Genomic DNA, 17,773 nt, shown 5'->3' with positions numbered 1-17,773 from the left:
CGGCATGGTTCATAGAAGAAAATGAGTTTTCTCGAAAGAAACCTTGTGCTTCCAGTTCCTAGTTGGAATCTCACCCTGCTCTGCTCTATACCAAACGTGAAAGTCAATGTGAGCACTAGCCTCGAAGTAAGGCCCTGATTATCCTGGCAAAACGGGAGGCGTGCAGCAGCTCCATGAGGCAGGCCTTCATCGCTGTTCTGCTTTAGTTTCACGGTAGTAAGCTTTCCAAGACTCCTAGGGACTTTGCTTAAGCAACCGTTTCGGTACCAGAACACTGCGTAGAGACAGTAAGCTCTGGTCCTGCGTGTATGCTGCGTGTCAACCTAGAAATTGGAGACTGATGGCATAAGGCTTCTTTTCCCATTATGAAAGCTCCGTTCATGCGGCCTCGAAGCTACCTGAAAAGCATGGTTGTTGCCGGGGTTTTCCTCACTGCCGGCATGGTTCTGAGAAGAAAATGAGTTTTCTCCTAAGAAACCTTGGGTTTCCAGTTCCTTGTTGGAAGCTCACCCTGCTCTGCGCTATACCTAAAATGAAAGTCAACGTGAGCCCAAGCTTCGAAGTAAGGCCCTGATTATCCTTGCAAAACGAGAGGCGTGCAGCAGCTCCATGAGGCCTTCATCGCTGTTCTGCTTTAGTTTCAAGGTAGTAAGCTTTGCAACACTCCTATGGGACTTGCTTCAGCACCCGTTTCAGTACCAGAACACTGCGTAGAACCAGGAAGCTCTGCTCCTGCGTGTATGCTGCGTGTCAACCTAGAAATTAGAGACCGATGGCACAAGGCTAGTTTTCCCATTATGAAAGCTCCGTTGATGCGGCCCCGAAGCTACCTGAAAAGCACTGTTGTTACCGTGCTTTTACTTACAGCCGGCATGGTTCATAGAAGAAAATGAGTTTTCTCGAAAGAAACCTTGTGCTTCCAGTTCCTAGTTGGAAGCTCACCCGGCTCTGCTCTATACCAAACGTGAAAGTCAATGTGAGCACTAGCCTCGAAGTAAGGCCCTGATTATCCTGGCAAAACGGGAGGCGTGCAGCAGCTCCATGAGGCCTTCATCGCTGTTCTGCTTTAGTTTCACGGTAGTAAGCTTTCCAACATTCCTAGGGACTTTGCTTAAGCAACCGTTTCGGTACCAGAACCCTGCGTAGAGACAGTAAACTCTGGTCCTGCGTGTATGCTGCGTGTCAACCTAGAAATTGGAGACTGATGGCATAAGGCTTCTTTTCCCATTATGAAAGCTCCGTTCATGCGGCCTCGAAGCTACCTGAAAAGCATTGTTGTTGCCGGGGTTTTCCTCACTGCCGGCATGGTTCTGAGAAGAAAATGAGTTTTCTCCTAAGAAACCTGGGGTTTCCAGTTCCTTGTTGGAAGCTCACCCTGCTCTGCGCTATACCTAAAATGAAAGTCAACGTGAGCCCAAGCTTCGAAGTAAGGCCCTGATTATCCTTGCAAAACGAGAGGCGTGCAGCAGCTCCATGAGGCCTTCATCGCTGTTCTGCTTTAGTTTCACAGTTGTAAGCTTTTCAACACTCCTAGGGGCCTTGCTTCAGCACCCGTTTCAGTACCAGAACACTGCGTAGAACCAGGAAGCTCTGCTCCTGCGTGTATGCTGCGTGTCAACCTAGAAATTAGAGACTGATGGCACAAGGCTAGTTTTCCCATTATGAAAGCTCCGTTGATGCGGCCCCGAAGCTACCTGAAAAGCACTGTTGTTACCGTGCTTTTACTTACAGCCGGCATGGTTCATAGAAGAAAATGAGTTTTCTCGAAAGAAACCTTGTCCTTCCAGTTCCTAGTTGGAAGCTCACCCTGCTCTGCTCTATACCAAACGTGAAAGTCAATGTGAGCACTAGCCTCGAAGTAAGGCCCTGATTATCCTGGCAAAACGGGAGGCGTGCAGCAGCTCCATGAGGCCTTCATCGCTGTTCTGCTTTAGTTTCACGGTAGTAAGCTTTCCAAGACTCCTAGGGACTTTGCTTAAGCAACCGTTTCGGTACCAGAACACTGCGTAGAGACAGTAAGCTCTGGTCCTGCGTGTATGCTGCGTGTCAACCTAGAAATTGGAGACTGATGCCATAAGGCTTCTTTTCCCATTATGAAAGCTCTGTTCATGCGGCCTCGAAGCTACCTGAAAAGCATTGTTGTTGCCGGGGTTTTCCTCACTGCCGGCATGGTTCTGAGAAGAAAATGAGTTTTCTCCTAAGAAACCTGGGGTTTCCAGTTCCTTGTTGGAAGCTCACCCTGCTCTGCGCTATACCTAAAATGAAAGTCAACGTGAGCCCAAGCTTCGAAGTAAGGCCCTGATTATCCTTGCAAAACGAGAGGTGTGCAGCAGCTCCATGAGCCCTTCATCGTTGTTCTGCTTTAGTTTCAAGGTAGTAAGCTTTTCAACACTCCTAGGGGCCTTGCTTCAGCACCCGTTTCAGTCAGAACACTGCGTAGAACCAGGAAGCTCTGCTCCTGCGTGTATGCTGCGTGTCAACCTAGAAATTAGAGACTGATGGCACAAGCCTTGTTTTCCCATTTTGAAAGCTCCATTTATGCGGCCCCGAAGCTACCTGAAAAGCACTGTTGTTACCGTGCTTTTAATTACAGCCGGCATGGCACATAGAAGAAAATGAGTTTTCTCGAAAGAAACCTTGTGCTTCCAGTTCCTAGTTGGAAGCTCACCCTGCTCTGCTCTATACCAAACGTGAAAGTCAATGTGAGCACTAGCCTCGAAGTAAGGCCCTGATTATCCTGGCAAAACGGGAGGCGTGCAGCAGCTCCATGAGGCCTTCATCGCTGTTCTGCTTTAGTTTCACGGTAGTAAGCTTTCCAACATTCCTAGGGACTTTGCTTAAGCAACCGTTTCGGTACCAGAACACTGCGTAGAAACAGTAAGCTCTGGTCCTGCGTGTATGCTGCGTGTCAACCTAGAAATTGGAGACTGATGGCATAAGGCTTCTTTTCCCATTATGAAAGCTCCGTTCATGCGGCCTCGAAGCTACCTGAAAAGCATTGTTGTTGCCGGGGTTTTCCTCACTGCCGGCATGGTTCTGAGAAGAAAATGAGTTTTCTCCTGAGAAACCTTGGGTTTCCAGTTCCTTGTTGGAAGCTCACCCTGCTCTGCGCTATACCTAAAGTGAAAGTCAACGTGAGCCCAAGCTTCGAAGTAAGGCCCTGATTATCCTGGCAAAACGGGAGGCGTGCAGCAGCTCCATGAGGCCTTCATCGCTGTTCTGCTTTAGTTTCACGGTAGTAAGCTTTCCAAGACTCCTAGGGACTTTGCTTAAGCAACCGTTTCGGTACCAGAACACTGCGTAGAGACAGTAAGCTCTGGTCCTGCGTGTATGCTGCGTGTCAACCTAGAAATTGGAGACTGATGGCATAAGGCTTCTTTTCCCATTATGAAAGCTCCGTTCATGCGGCCTCGAAGCTACCTGAAAAGCATGGTTGTTGCCGGGGTTTTCCTCACTGCCGGCATGGTTCTGAGAAGAAAATGAGTTTTCTCCTAAGAAACCTTGGGTTTCCAGTTCCTTGTTGGAAGCTCACCCTGCTCTGCGCTATACCTAAAATGAAAGTCAACGTGAGCCCAAGCTTCGAAGTAAGGCCCTGATTATCCTTGCAAAACGAGAGGCGTGCAGCAGCTCCATGAGGCCTTCATCGCTGTTCTGCTTTAGTTTCAAGGTAGTAAGCTTTGCAACACTCCTATGGGACTTGCTTCAGCACCCGTTTCAGTACCAGAACACTGCGTAGAACCAGGAAGCTCTGCTCCTGCGTGTATGCTGCGTGTCAACCTAGAAATTAGAGACCGATGGCACAAGGCTAGTTTTCCCATTATGAAAGCTCCGTTGATGCGGCCCCGAAGCTACCTGAAAAGCACTGTTGTTACCGTGCTTTTACTTACAGCCGGCATGGTTCATAGAAGAAAATGAGTTTTCTCGAAAGAAACCTTGTGCTTCCAGTTCCTAGTTGGAAGCTCACCCGGCTCTGCTCTATACCAAACGTGAAAGTCAATGTGAGCACTAGCCTCGAAGTAAGGCCCTGATTATCCTGGCAAAACGGGAGGCGTGCAGCAGCTCCATGAGGCCTTCATCGCTGTTCTGCTTTAGTTTCACGGTAGTAAGCTTTCCAACATTCCTAGGGACTTTGCTTAAGCAACCGTTTCGGTACCAGAACCCTGCGTAGAGACAGTAAACTCTGGTCCTGCGTGTATGCTGCGTGTCAACCTAGAAATTGGAGACTGATGGCATAAGGCTTCTTTTCCCATTATGAAAGCTCCGTTCATGCGGCCTCGAAGCTACCTGAAAAGCATTGTTGTTGCCGGGGTTTTCCTCACTGCCGGCATGGTTCTGAGAAGAAAATGAGTTTTCTCCTAAGAAACCTGGGGTTTCCAGTTCCTTGTTGGAAGCTCACCCTGCTCTGCGCTATACCTAAAATGAAAGTCAACGTGAGCCCAAGCTTCGAAGTAAGGCCCTGATTATCCTTGCAAAACGAGAGGCGTGCAGCAGCTCCATGAGGCCTTCATCGCTGTTCTGCTTTAGTTTCACAGTTGTAAGCTTTTCAACACTCCTAGGGGCCTTGCTTCAGCACCCGTTTCAGTACCAGAACACTGCGTAGAACCAGGAAGCTCTGCTCCTGCGTGTATGCTGCGTGTCAACCTAGAAATTAGAGACTGATGGCACAAGGCTAGTTTTCCCATTATGAAAGCTCCGTTGATGCGGCCCCGAAGCTACCTGAAAAGCACTGTTGTTACCGTGCTTTTACTTACAGCCGGCATGGTTCATAGAAGAAAATGAGTTTTCTCGAAAGAAACCTTGTCCTTCCAGTTCCTAGTTGGAAGCTCACCCTGCTCTGCTCTATACCAAACGTGAAAGTCAATGTGAGCACTAGCCTCGAAGTAAGGCCCTGATTATCCTGGCAAAACGGGAGGCGTGCAGCAGCTCCATGAGGCCTTCATCGCTGTTCTGCTTTAGTTTCACGGTAGTAAGCTTTCCAAGACTCCTAGGGACTTTGCTTAAGCAACCGTTTCGGTACCAGAACACTGCGTAGAGACAGTAAGCTCTGGTCCTGCGTGTATGCTGCGTGTCAACCTAGAAATTGGAGACTGATGCCATAAGGCTTCTTTTCCCATTATGAAAGCTCTGTTCATGCAGCCTCGAAGCTACCTGAAAAGCATTGTTGTTGCCGGGGTTTTCCTCACTGCCGGCATGGTTCTGAGAAGAAAATGAGTTTTCTCCTAAGAAACCTGGGGTTTCCAGTTCCTTGTTGGAAGCTCACCCTGCTCTGCGCTATACCTAAAATGAAAGTCAACGTGAGCCCAAGCTTCGAAGTAAGGCCCTGATTATCCTTGCAAAACGAGAGGTGTGCAGCAGCTCCATGAGCCCTTCATCGTTGTTCTGCTTTAGTTTCAAGGTAGTAAGCTTTTCAACACTCCTAGGGGCCTTGCTTCAGCACCCGTTTCAGTCAGAACACTGCGTAGAACCAGGAAGCTCTGCTCCTGCGTGTATGCTGCGTGTCAACCTAGAAATTAGAGACTGATGGCACAAGCCTTGTTTTCCCATTTTGAAAGCTCCATTTATGCGGCCCCGAAGCTACCTGAAAAGCACTGTTGTTACCGTGCTTTTAATTACAGCCGGCATGGCACATAGAAGAAAATGAGTTTTCTCGAAAGAAACCTTGTGCTTCCAGTTCCTAGTTGGAAGCTCACCCTGCTCTGCTCTATACCAAACGTGAAAGTCAATGTGAGCACTAGCCTCGAAGTAAGGCCCTGATTATCCTGGCAAAACGGGAGGCGTGCAGCAGCTCCATGAGGCCTTCATCGCTGTTCTGCTTTAGTTTCACGGTAGTAAGCTTTCCAACATTCCTAGGGACTTTGCTTAAGCAACCGTTTCGGTACCAGAACACTGCGTAGAAACAGTAAGCTCTGGTCCTGCGTGTATGCTGCGTGTCAACCTAGAAATTGGAGACTGATGGCATAAGGCTTCTTTTCCCATTATGAAAGCTCCGTTCATGCGGCCTCGAAGCTACCTGAAAAGCATTGTTGTTGCCGGGGTTTTCCTCACTGCCGGCATGGTTCTGAGAAGAAAATGAGTTTTCTCCTGAGAAACCTTGGGTTTCCAGTTCCTTGTTGGAAGCTCACCCTGCTCTGCGCTATACCTAAAGTGAAAGTCAACGTGAGCCCAAGCTTCGAAGTAAGGCCCTGATTATCCTTGCAAAACGAGAGGTGTGCAGCAGCTCCATGAGGCCTTCATCGCTGTTCTGCTTTAGTTTCAAGGTAGTAAGCTTTTCAACACTCCTAGGGGCCTTGCTTCAGCACCCGTTTCAGTACCAGAACACTGCGTAGAACCAGGAAGCTCTGCTCCTGCGTGTATGCTGCGTGTCAACCTAGAAATTAGAGACCGATGGCACAAGGCTAGTTTTCCCATTATGAAAGCTCCGTTGATGCGGCCCCGAAGCTACCTGAAAAGCACTGTTGTTACCGTGCTTTTACTTACAGCCGGCATGGTTCATAGAAGAAAATGAGTTTTCTCGAAAGAAACCTTGTGCTTCCAGTTCCTAGTTGGAAGCTCACCCGGCTCTGCTCTATACCAAACGTGAAAGTCAATGTGAGCACTAGCCTCGAAGTAAGGCCCTGATTATCCTGGCAAAACGGGAGGCGTGCAGCAGCTCCATGAGGCCTTCATCGCTGTTCTGCTTTAGTTTCACGGTAGTAAGCTTTCCAACATTCCTAGGGACTTTGCTTAAGCAACCGTTTCGGTACCAGAACCCTGCGTAGAGACAGTAAACTCTGGTCCTGCGTGTATGCTGCGTGTCAACCTAGAAATTGGAGACTGATGGCATAAGGCTTCTTTTCCCATTATGAAAGCTCCGTTCATGCGGCCTCGAAGCTACCTGAAAAGCATTGTTGTTGCCGGGGTTTTCCTCACTGCCGGCATGGTTCTGAGAAGAAAATGAGTTTTCTCCTAAGAAACCTGGGGTTTCCAGTTCCTTGTTGGAAGCTCACCCTGCTCTGCGCTATACCTAAAATGAAAGTCAACGTGAGCCCAAGCTTCGAAGTAAGGCCCTGATTATCCTTGCAAAACGAGAGGCGTGCAGCAGCTCCATGAGGCCTTCATCGCTGTTCTGCTTTAGTTTCACAGTTGTAAGCTTTTCAACACTCCTAGGGGCCTTGCTTCAGCACCCGTTTCAGTACCAGAACACTGCGTAGAACCAGGAAGCTCTGCTCCTGCGTGTATGCTGCGTGTCAACCTAGAAATTAGAGACTGATGGCACAAGGCTAGTTTTCCCATTATGAAAGCTCCGTTGATGCGGCCCCGAAGCTACCTGAAAAGCACTGTTGTTACCGTGCTTTTACTTACAGCCGGCATGGTTCATAGAAGAAAATGAGTTTTCTCGAAAGAAACCTTGTCCTTCCAGTTCCTAGTTGGAAGCTCACCCTGCTCTGCTCTATACCAAACGTGAAAGTCAATGTGAGCACTAGCCTCGAAGTAAGGCCCTGATTATCCTGGCAAAACGGGAGGCGTGCAGCAGCTCCATGAGGCCTTCATCGCTGTTCTGCTTTAGTTTCACGGTAGTAAGCTTTCCAAGACTCCTAGGGACTTTGCTTAAGCAACCGTTTCGGTACCAGAACACTGCGTAGAGACAGTAAGCTCTGGTCCTGCGTGTATGCTGCGTGTCAACCTAGAAATTGGAGACTGATGCCATAAGGCTTCTTTTCCCATTATGAAAGCTCTGTTCATGCGGCCTCGAAGCTACCTGAAAAGCATTGTTGTTGCCGGGGTTTTCCTCACTGCCGGCATGGTTCTGAGAAGAAAATGAGTTTTCTCCTAAGAAACCTGGGGTTTCCAGTTCCTTGTTGGAAGCTCACCCTGCTCTGCGCTATACCTAAAATGAAAGTCAACGTGAGCCCAAGCTTCGAAGTAAGGCCCTGATTATCCTTGCAAAACGAGAGGTGTGCAGCAGCTCCATGAGCCCTTCATCGTTGTTCTGCTTTAGTTTCAAGGTAGTAAGCTTTTCAACACTCCTAGGGGCCTTGCTTCAGCACCCGTTTCAGTCAGAACACTGCGTAGAACCAGGAAGCTCTGCTCCTGCGTGTATGCTGCGTGTCAACCTAGAAATTAGAGACTGATGGCACAAGCCTTGTTTTCCCATTTTGAAAGCTCCATTTATGCGGCCCCGAAGCTACCTGAAAAGCACTGTTGTTACCGTGCTTTTAATTACAGCCGGCATGGCACATAGAAGAAAATGAGTTTTCTCGAAAGAAACCTTGTGCTTCCAGTTCCTAGTTGGAAGCTCACCCTGCTCTGCTCTATACCAAACGTGAAAGTCAATGTGAGCACTAGCCTCGAAGTAAGGCCCTGATTATCCTGGCAAAACGGGAGGCGTGCAGCAGCTCCATGAGGCCTTCATCGCTGTTCTGCTTTAGTTTCACGGTAGTAAGCTTTCCAACATTCCTAGGGACTTTGCTTAAGCAACCGTTTCGGTACCAGAACACTGCGTAGAAACAGTAAGCTCTGGTCCTGCGTGTATGCTGCGTGTCAACCTAGAAATTGGAGACTGATGGCATAAGGCTTCTTTTCCCATTATGAAAGCTCCGTTCATGCGGCCTCGAAGCTACCTGAAAAGCATTGTTGTTGCCGGGGTTTTCCTCACTGCCGGCATGGTTCTGAGAAGAAAATGAGTTTTCTCCTGAGAAACCTTGGGTTTCCAGTTCCTTGTTGGAAGCTCACCCTGCTCTGCGCTATACCTAAAGTGAAAGTCAACGTGAGCCCAAGCTTCGAAGTAAGGCCCTGATTATCCTTGCAAAACGAGAGGTGTGCAGCAGCTCCATGAGGCCTTCATCGTTGTTCTGCTTTAGTTTCAAGGTAGTAAGCTTTTCAACACTCCTAGGGGCCTTGCTTCAGCACCCGTTTCAGTAGCAGAACACTGCGTAGAACCAGGAAGCTCTGCTCCTGCGTGTATGCTGCGTGTCAACCTAGAAATTAGAGACTGATGGCACAAGGCTAGTTTTCCCATTATGAAAGCTCCGTTGATGCGGCCCCGAAGCTACCTGAAAAGCACTGTTGTTACCGTGCTTTTACTTACAGCCGGCATGGTTCATAGAAGAAAATGAGTTTTCTCAAAGAAACCTTGTGCTTCCAGTTCCTAGTTGGAAGCTCACCCTGCTCTGCTCTATACCAAACGTGAAAGTCAATGTGAGCACTAGCCTCGAAGTAAGGCCCTGATTATCCTGGCAAAACGGGAGGCGTGCAGCAGCTCCATGAGGCCTTCATCGCTGTTCTGCTTTAGTTTCACGGTAGTAAGCTTTCCAACATTCCTAGGGACTTTGCTTAAGCAACCGTTTCGGTACCAGAACCCTGCGTAGAGACAGTAAACGCTGGTCCTGCGTGTATGCTGCGTGTCAACCTAGAAATTGGAGACTGATGGCATAAGGCTTCTTTTCCCATTATGAAAGCTCCGTTCATGCGGCCTCGAAGCTACCTGAAAAGCATTGTTGTTGCCGGGGTTTTCCTCACTGCCGGCATGGTTCTGAGAAGAAAATGAGTTTTCTCCTAAGAAACCTGGGGTTTCCAGTTCCTTGTTGGAAGCTCACCCTGCTCTGCGCTATACCTAAAATGAAAGTCAACGTGAGCCCAAGCTTCGAAGTAAGGCCCTGATTATCCTTGCAAAACGAGAGGCGTGCAGCAGCTCCATGAGGCCTTCATCGCTGTTCTGCTTTAGTTTCACAGTTGTAAGCTTTTCAACACTCCTAGGGGCCTTGCTTCAGCACCCGTTTCAGTACCAGAACACTGCGTAGAACCAGGAAGCTCTGCTCCTGCGTGTATGCTGCGTGTCAACCTAGAAATTAGAGACTGATGGCACAAGGCTAGTTTTCCCATTATGAAAGCTCCGTTGATGCGGCCCCGAAGCTACCTGAAAAGCACTGTTGTTACCGTGCTTTTACTTACAGCCGGCATGGTTCATAGAAGAAAATGAGTTTTCTCGAAAGAAACCTTGTGCTTCCAGTTCCTAGTTGGAATCTCACCCTGCTCTGCTCTATACCAAACGTGAAAGTCAATGTGAGCACTAGCCTCGAAGTAAGGCCCTGATTATCCTGGCAAAACGGGAGGCGTGCAGCAGCTCCATGAGGCCTTCATCGCTGTTCTGCTTTAGTTTCACGGTAGTAAGCTTTCCAAGACTCCTAGGGACTTTGCTTAAGCAACCGTTTCGGTACCAGAACACTGCGTAGAGACAGTAAGCTCTGGTCCTGCGTGTATGCTGCGTGTCAACCTAGAAATTGGAGACTGATGGCATAAGGCTTCTTTTCCCATTATGAAAGCTCCGTTCATGCGGCCTCGAAGCTACCTGAAAAGCATGGTTGTTGCCGGGGTTTTCCTCACTGCCGGCATGGTTCTGAGAAGAAAATGAGTTTTCTCCTAAGAAACCTTGGGTTTCCAGTTCCTTGTTGGAAGCTCACCCTGCTCTGCGCTATACCTAAAATGAAAGTCAACGTGAGCCCAAGCTTCGAAGTAAGGCCCTGATTATCCTTGCAAAACGAGAGGCGTGCAGCAGCTCCATGAGGCCTTCATCGTTGTTCTGCTTTAGTTTCAAGGTAGTAAGCTTTGCAACACTCCTATGGGACTTGCTTCAGCACCCGTTTCAGTACCAGAACACTGCGTAGAACCAGGAAGCTCTGCTCCTGCGTGTATGCTGCGTGTCAACCTAGAAATTAGAGACCGATGGCACAAGGCTAGTTTTCCCATTATGAAAGCTCCGTTGATGCGGCCCCGAAGCTACCTGAAAAGCACTGTTGTTACCGTGCTTTTACTTACAGCCGGCATGGTTCATAGAAGAAAATGAGTTTTCTCGAAAGAAACCTTGTGCTTCCAGTTCCTAGTTGGAAGCTCACCCGGCTCTGCTCTATACCAAACGTGAAAGTCAATGTGAGCACTAGCCTCGAAGTAAGGCCCTGATTATCCTGGCAAAACGGGAGGCGTGCAGCAGCTCCATGAGGCCTTCATCGCTGTTCTGCTTTAGTTTCACGGTAGTAAGCTTTCCAACATTCCTAGGGACTTTGCTTAAGCAACCGTTTCGGTACCAGAACCCTGCGTAGAGACAGTAAACTCTGGTCCTGCGTGTATGCTGCGTGTCAACCTAGAAATTGGAGACTGATGGCATAAGGCTTCTTTTCCCATTATGAAAGCTCCGTTCATGCGGCCTCGAAGCTACCTGAAAAGCATTGTTGTTGCCGGGGTTTTCCTCACTGCCGGCATGGTTCTGAGAAGAAAATGAGTTTTCTCCTAAGAAACCTGGGGTTTCCAGTTCCTTGTTGGAAGCTCACCCTGCTCTGCGCTATACCTAAAATGAAAGTCAACGTGAGCCCAAGCTTCGAAGTAAGGCCCTGATTATCCTTGCAAAACGAGAGGCGTGCAGCAGCTCCATGAGGCCTTCATCGCTGTTCTGCTTTAGTTTCACAGTTGTAAGCTTTTCAACACTCCTAGGGGCCTTGCTTCAGCACCCGTTTCAGTACCAGAACACTGCGTAGAACCAGGAAGCTCTGCTCCTGCGTGTATGCTGCGTGTCAACCTAGAAATTAGAGACTGATGGCACAAGGCTAGTTTTCCCATTATGAAAGCTCCGTTGATGCGGCCCCGAAGCTACCTGAAAAGCACTGTTGTTACCGTGCTTTTACTTACAGCCGGCATGGTTCATAGAAGAAAATGAGTTTTCTCGAAAGAAACCTTGTCCTTCCAGTTCCTAGTTGGAAGCTCACCCTGCTCTGCTCTATACCAAACGTGAAAGTCAATGTGAGCACTAGCCTCGAAGTAAGGCCCTGATTATCCTGGCAAAACGGGAGGCGTGCAGCAGCTCCATGAGGCCTTCATCGCTGTTCTGCTTTAGTTTCACGGTAGTAAGCTTTCCAAGACTCCTAGGGACTTTGCTTAAGCAACCGTTTCGGTACCAGAACACTGCGTAGAGACAGTAAGCTCTGGTCCTGCGTGTATGCTGCGTGTCAACCTAGAAATTGGAGACTGATGCCATAAGGCTTCTTTTCCCATTATGAAAGCTCTGTTCATGCGGCCTCGAAGCTACCTGAAAAGCATTGTTGTTGCCGGGGTTTTCCTCACTGCCGGCATGGTTCTGAGAAGAAAATGAGTTTTCTCCTAAGAAACCTGGGGTTTCCAGTTCCTTGTTGGAAGCTCACCCTGCTCTGCGCTATACCTAAAATGAAAGTCAACGTGAGCCCAAGCTTCGAAGTAAGGCCCTGATTATCCTTGCAAAACGAGAGGTGTGCAGCAGCTCCATGAGCCCTTCATCGTTGTTCTGCTTTAGTTTCAAGGTAGTAAGCTTTTCAACACTCCTAGGGGCCTTGCTTCAGCACCCGTTTCAGTCAGAACACTGCGTAGAACCAGGAAGCTCTGCTCCTGCGTGTATGCTGCGTGTCAACCTAGAAATTAGAGACTGATGGCACAAGCCTTGTTTTCCCATTTTGAAAGCTCCATTTATGCGGCCCCGAAGCTACCTGAAAAGCACTGTTGTTACCGTGCTTTTAATTACAGCCGGCATGGCACATAGAAGAAAATGAGTTTTCTCGAAAGAAACCTTGTGCTTCCAGTTCCTAGTTGGAAGCTCACCCTGCTCTGCTCTATACCAAACGTGAAAGTCAATGTGAGCACTAGCCTCGAAGTAAGGCCCTGATTATCCTGGCAAAACGGGAGGCGTGCAGCAGCTCCATGAGGCCTTCATCGCTGTTCTGCTTTAGTTTCACGGTAGTAAGCTTTCCAACATTCCTAGGGACTTTGCTTAAGCAACCGTTTCGGTACCAGAACACTGCGTAGAAACAGTAAGCTCTGGTCCTGCGTGTATGCTGCGTGTCAACCTAGAAATTGGAGACTGATGGCATAAGGCTTCTTTTCCCATTATGAAAGCTCCGTTCATGCGGCCTCGAAGCTACCTGAAAAGCATTGTTGTTGCCGGGGTTTTCCTCACTGCCGGCATGGTTCTGAGAAGAAAATGAGTTTTCTCCTGAGAAACCTTGGGTTTCCAGTTCCTTGTTGGAAGCTCACCCTGCTCTGCGCTATACCTAAAGTGAAAGTCAACGTGAGCCCAAGCTTCGAAGTAAGGCCCTGATTATCCTGGCAAAACGGGAGGCGTGCAGCAGCTCCATGAGGCCTTCATCGCTGTTCTGCTTTAGTTTCACGGTAGTAAGCTTTCCAAGACTCCTAGGGACTTTGCTTAAGCAACCGTTTCGGTACCAGAACACTGCGTAGAGACAGTAAGCTCTGGTCCTGCGTGTATGCTGCGTGTCAACCTAGAAATTGGAGACTGATGGCATAAGGCTTCTTTTCCCATTATGAAAGCTCCGTTCATGCGGCCTCGAAGCTACCTGAAAAGCATGGTTGTTGCCGGGGTTTTCCTCACTGCCGGCATGGTTCTGAGAAGAAAATGAGTTTTCTCCTAAGAAACCTTGGGTTTCCAGTTCCTTGTTGGAAGCTCACCCTGCTCTGCGCTATACCTAAAATGAAAGTCAACGTGAGCCCAAGCTTCGAAGTAAGGCCCTGATTATCCTTGCAAAACGAGAGGCGTGCAGCAGCTCCATGAGGCCTTCATCGCTGTTCTGCTTTAGTTTCAAGGTAGTAAGCTTTGCAACACTCCTATGGGACTTGCTTCAGCACCCGTTTCAGTACCAGAACACTGCGTAGAACCAGGAAGCTCTGCTCCTGCGTGTATGCTGCGTGTCAACCTAGAAATTAGAGACCGATGGCACAAGGCTAGTTTTCCCATTATGAAAGCTCCGTTGATGCGGCCCCGAAGCTACCTGAAAAGCACTGTTGTTACCGTGCTTTTACTTACAGCCGGCATGGTTCATAGAAGAAAATGAGTTTTCTCGAAAGAAACCTTGTGCTTCCAGTTCCTAGTTGGAAGCTCACCCGGCTCTGCTCTATACCAAACGTGAAAGTCAATGTGAGCACTAGCCTCGAAGTAAGGCCCTGATTATCCTGGCAAAACGGGAGGCGTGCAGCAGCTCCATGAGGCCTTCATCGCTGTTCTGCTTTAGTTTCACGGTAGTAAGCTTTCCAACATTCCTAGGGACTTTGCTTAAGCAACCGTTTCGGTACCAGAACCCTGCGTAGAGACAGTAAACTCTGGTCCTGCGTGTATGCTGCGTGTCAACCTAGAAATTGGAGACTGATGGCATAAGGCTTCTTTTCCCATTATGAAAGCTCCGTTCATGCGGCCTCGAAGCTACCTGAAAAGCATTGTTGTTGCCGGGGTTTTCCTCACTGCCGGCATGGTTCTGAGAAGAAAATGAGTTTTCTCCTAAGAAACCTGGGGTTTCCAGTTCCTTGTTGGAAGCTCAACCTGCTCTGCGCTATACCTAAAATGAAAGTCAACGTGAGCCCAAGCTTCGAAGTAAGGCCCTGATTATCCTTGCAAAACGAGAGGCGTGCAGCAGCTCCATGAGGCCTTCATCGCTGTTCTGCTTTAGTTTCACAGTTGTAAGCTTTTCAACACTCCTAGGGGCCTTGCTTCAGCACCCGTTTCAGTACCAGAACACTGCGTAGAACCAGGAAGCTCTGCTCCTGCGTGTATGCTGCGTGTCAACCTAGAAATTAGAGACTGATGGCACAAGGCTAGTTTTCCCATTATGAAAGCTCCGTTGATGCGGCCCCGAAGCTACCTGAAAAGCACTGTTGTTACCGTGCTTTTACTTACAGCCGGCATGGTTCATAGAAGAAAATGAGTTTTCTCGAAAGAAACCTTGTCCTTCCAGTTCCTAGTTGGAAGCTCACCCTGCTCTGCTCTATACCAAACGTGAAAGTCAATGTGAGCACTAGCCTCGAAGTAAGGCCCTGATTATCCTGGCAAAACGGGAGGCGTGCAGCAGCTCCATGAGGCCTTCATCGCTGTTCTGCTTTAGTTTCACGGTAGTAAGCTTTCCAAGACTCCTAGGGACTTTGCTTAAGCAACCGTTTCGGTACCAGAACACTGCGTAGAGACAGTAAGCTCTGGTCCTGCGTGTATGCTGCGTGTCAACCTAGAAATTGGAGACTGATGCCATAAGGCTTCTTTTCCCATTATGAAAGCTCTGTTCATGCGGCCTCGAAGCTACCTGAAAAGCATTGTTGTTGCCGGGGTTTTCCTCACTGCCGGCATGGTTCTGAGAAGAAAATGAGTTTTCTCCTAAGAAACCTGGGGTTTCCAGTTCCTTGTTGGAAGCTCACCCTGCTCTGCGCTATACCTAAAATGAAAGTCAACGTGAGCCCAAGCTTCGAAGTAAGGCCCTGATTATCCTTGCAAAACGAGAGGTGTGCAGCAGCTCCATGAGCCCTTCATCGTTGTTCTGCTTTAGTTTCAAGGTAGTAAGCTTTTCAACACTCCTAGGGGCCTTGCTTCAGCACCCGTTTCAGTCAGAACACTGCGTAGAACCAGGAAGCTCTGCTCCTGCGTGTATGCTGCGTGTCAACCTAGAAATTAGAGACTGATGGCACAAGCCTTGTTTTCCCATTTTGAAAGCTCCATTTATGCGGCCCCGAAGCTACCTGAAAAGCACTGTTGTTACCGTGCTTTTAATTACAGCCGGCATGGCACATAGAAGAAAATGAGTTTTCTCGAAAGAAACCTTGTGCTTCCAGTTCCTAGTTGGAAGCTCACCCTGCTCTGCTCTATACCAAACGTGAAAGTCAATGTGAGCACTAGCCTCGAAGTAAGGCCCTGATTATCCTGGCAAAACGGGAGGCGTGCAGCAGCTCCATGAGGCCTTCATCGCTGTTCTGCTTTAGTTTCACGGTAGTAAGCTTTCCAACATTCCTAGGGACTTTGCTTAAGCAACCGTTTCGGTACCAGAACACTGCGTAGAAACAGTAAGCTCTGGTCCTGCGTGTATGCTGCGTGTCAACCTAGAAATTGGAGACTGATGGCATAAGGCTTCTTTTCCCATTATGAAAGCTCCGTTCATGCGGCCTCGAAGCTACCTGAAAAGCATTGTTGTTGCCGGGGTTTTCCTCACTGCCGGCATGGTTCTGAGAAGAAAATGAGTTTTCTCCTGAGAAACCTTGGGTTTCCAGTTCCTTGTTGGAAGCTCACCCTGCTCTGCGCTATACCTAAAGTGAAAGTCAACGTGAGCCCAAGCTTCGAAGTAAGGCCCTGATTATCCTTGCAAAACGAGAGGTGTGCAGCAGCTCCATGAGGCCTTCATCGTTGTTCTGCTTTAGTTTCAAGGTAGTAAGCTTTTCAACACTCCTAGGGGCCTTGCTTCAGCACCCGTTTCAGTAGCAGAACACTGCGTAGAACCAGGAAGCTCTGCTCCTGCGTGTATGCTGCGTGTCAACCTAGAAATTAGAGACTGATGGCACAAGGCTAGTTTTCCCATTATGAAAGCTCCGTTGATGCGGCCCCGAAGCTACCTGAAAAGCACTGTTGTTACCGTGCTTTTACTTACAGCCGGCATGGTTCATAGAAGAAAATGAGTTTTCTCAAAGAAACCTTGTGCTACCAGTTCCTAGTTGGAAGCTCACCCTGCTCTGCTCTATACCAAACGTGAAAGTCAATGTGAGCACTAGCCTCGAAGTAAGGCCCTGATTATCCTGGCAAAACGGGAGGCGTGCAGCAGCTCCATGAGGCCTTCATCGCTGTTCTGCTTTAGTTTCACGGTAGTAAGCTTTCCAACATTCCTAGGGACTTTGCTTAAGCAACCGTTTCGGTACCAGAACCCTGCGTAGAGACAGTAAACGCTGGTCCTGCGTGTATGCTGCGTGTCAACCTAGAAATTGGAGACTGATGGCATAAGGCTTCTTTTCCCATTATGAAAGCTCCGTTCATGCGGCCTCGAAGCTACCTGAAAAGCATTGTTGTTGCCGGGGTTTTCCTCACTGCCGGCATGGTTCTGAGAAGAAAATGAGTTTTCTCCTAAGAAACCTTGGGTTTCCAGTTCCTTGTTGCAAGCTCACCCTGCTCTGCGCTATACCTAAAATGAAAGTCAACGTGAGCCCAAGCTTCGAAGTAAGGCCCTGATTATCCTTGCAAAACGAGAGGTGTGCAGCAGCTCCATGAGCCCTTCATCGTTGTTCTGCTTTAGTTTCAAGGTAGTAAGCTTTTCAACACTCCTAGGGGCCTTGCTTCAGCACCCGTTTCAGTCAGAACACTGCGTAGAACCAGGAAGCTCTGCTCCTGCGTGTATGCTGCGTGTCAACCTAGAAATTAGAGACTGATGGCACAAGCCTTGTTTTCCCATTTTGAAAGCTCCATTAATGCCCCCCGAAGCTACCTGAAAAGCACTGTTGTTACCGTGCTTTTAATTACAGACGGCATGGCACATAGAAGAAAATGAGTTTTCTCGAAAGAAACCTTGTGCTTCCAGTTCCTAGTTGGAAGCTCACCCTGCTCTGCTCTATACCAAACGTGAAAGTCAATGTGAGCACTAGCCTCGAAGTAAGGCCCTGATTATCCTGGCAAAACGGGAGGCGTGCAGCAGCTCCATGAGGCCTTCATCGCTGTTCTGCTTTAGTTTCACGGTAGTAAGCTTTCCAACATTCCTAGGGACTTTGCTTCAGCACCCGTTTCAGTCAGAACACTGCGTAGAACCAGGAAGCTCTGCTCCTGCGTGTATGCTGCGTGTCAACCTAGAAATTAGAGACTCATGGCACAAGGCTAGTTTTCCCATTATGAAAGTTCCGTTGATGCGGCCCCGAAGCTACCTGAAAAGCACTGTTGTTACCGTGCTTTTACTTACAGCCGGCATGGTTCATAGAAGAAAATGAGTTTTCTCGAAAGAAACCTTGTGCTTCCAGTTCTTAGTTGGAAGCTCAC

This window comes from Eubalaena glacialis, chromosome 6 (assembly GCF_028564815.1).
Source record: "Eubalaena glacialis isolate mEubGla1 chromosome 6, mEubGla1.1.hap2.+ XY, whole genome shotgun sequence".
NCBI lineage: Eukaryota > Metazoa > Chordata > Mammalia > Artiodactyla > Balaenidae > Eubalaena > Eubalaena glacialis.
The sequence above is the reverse complement of the archived record's forward strand: the minus strand, read 5'-3'. Positions refer to the sequence as shown.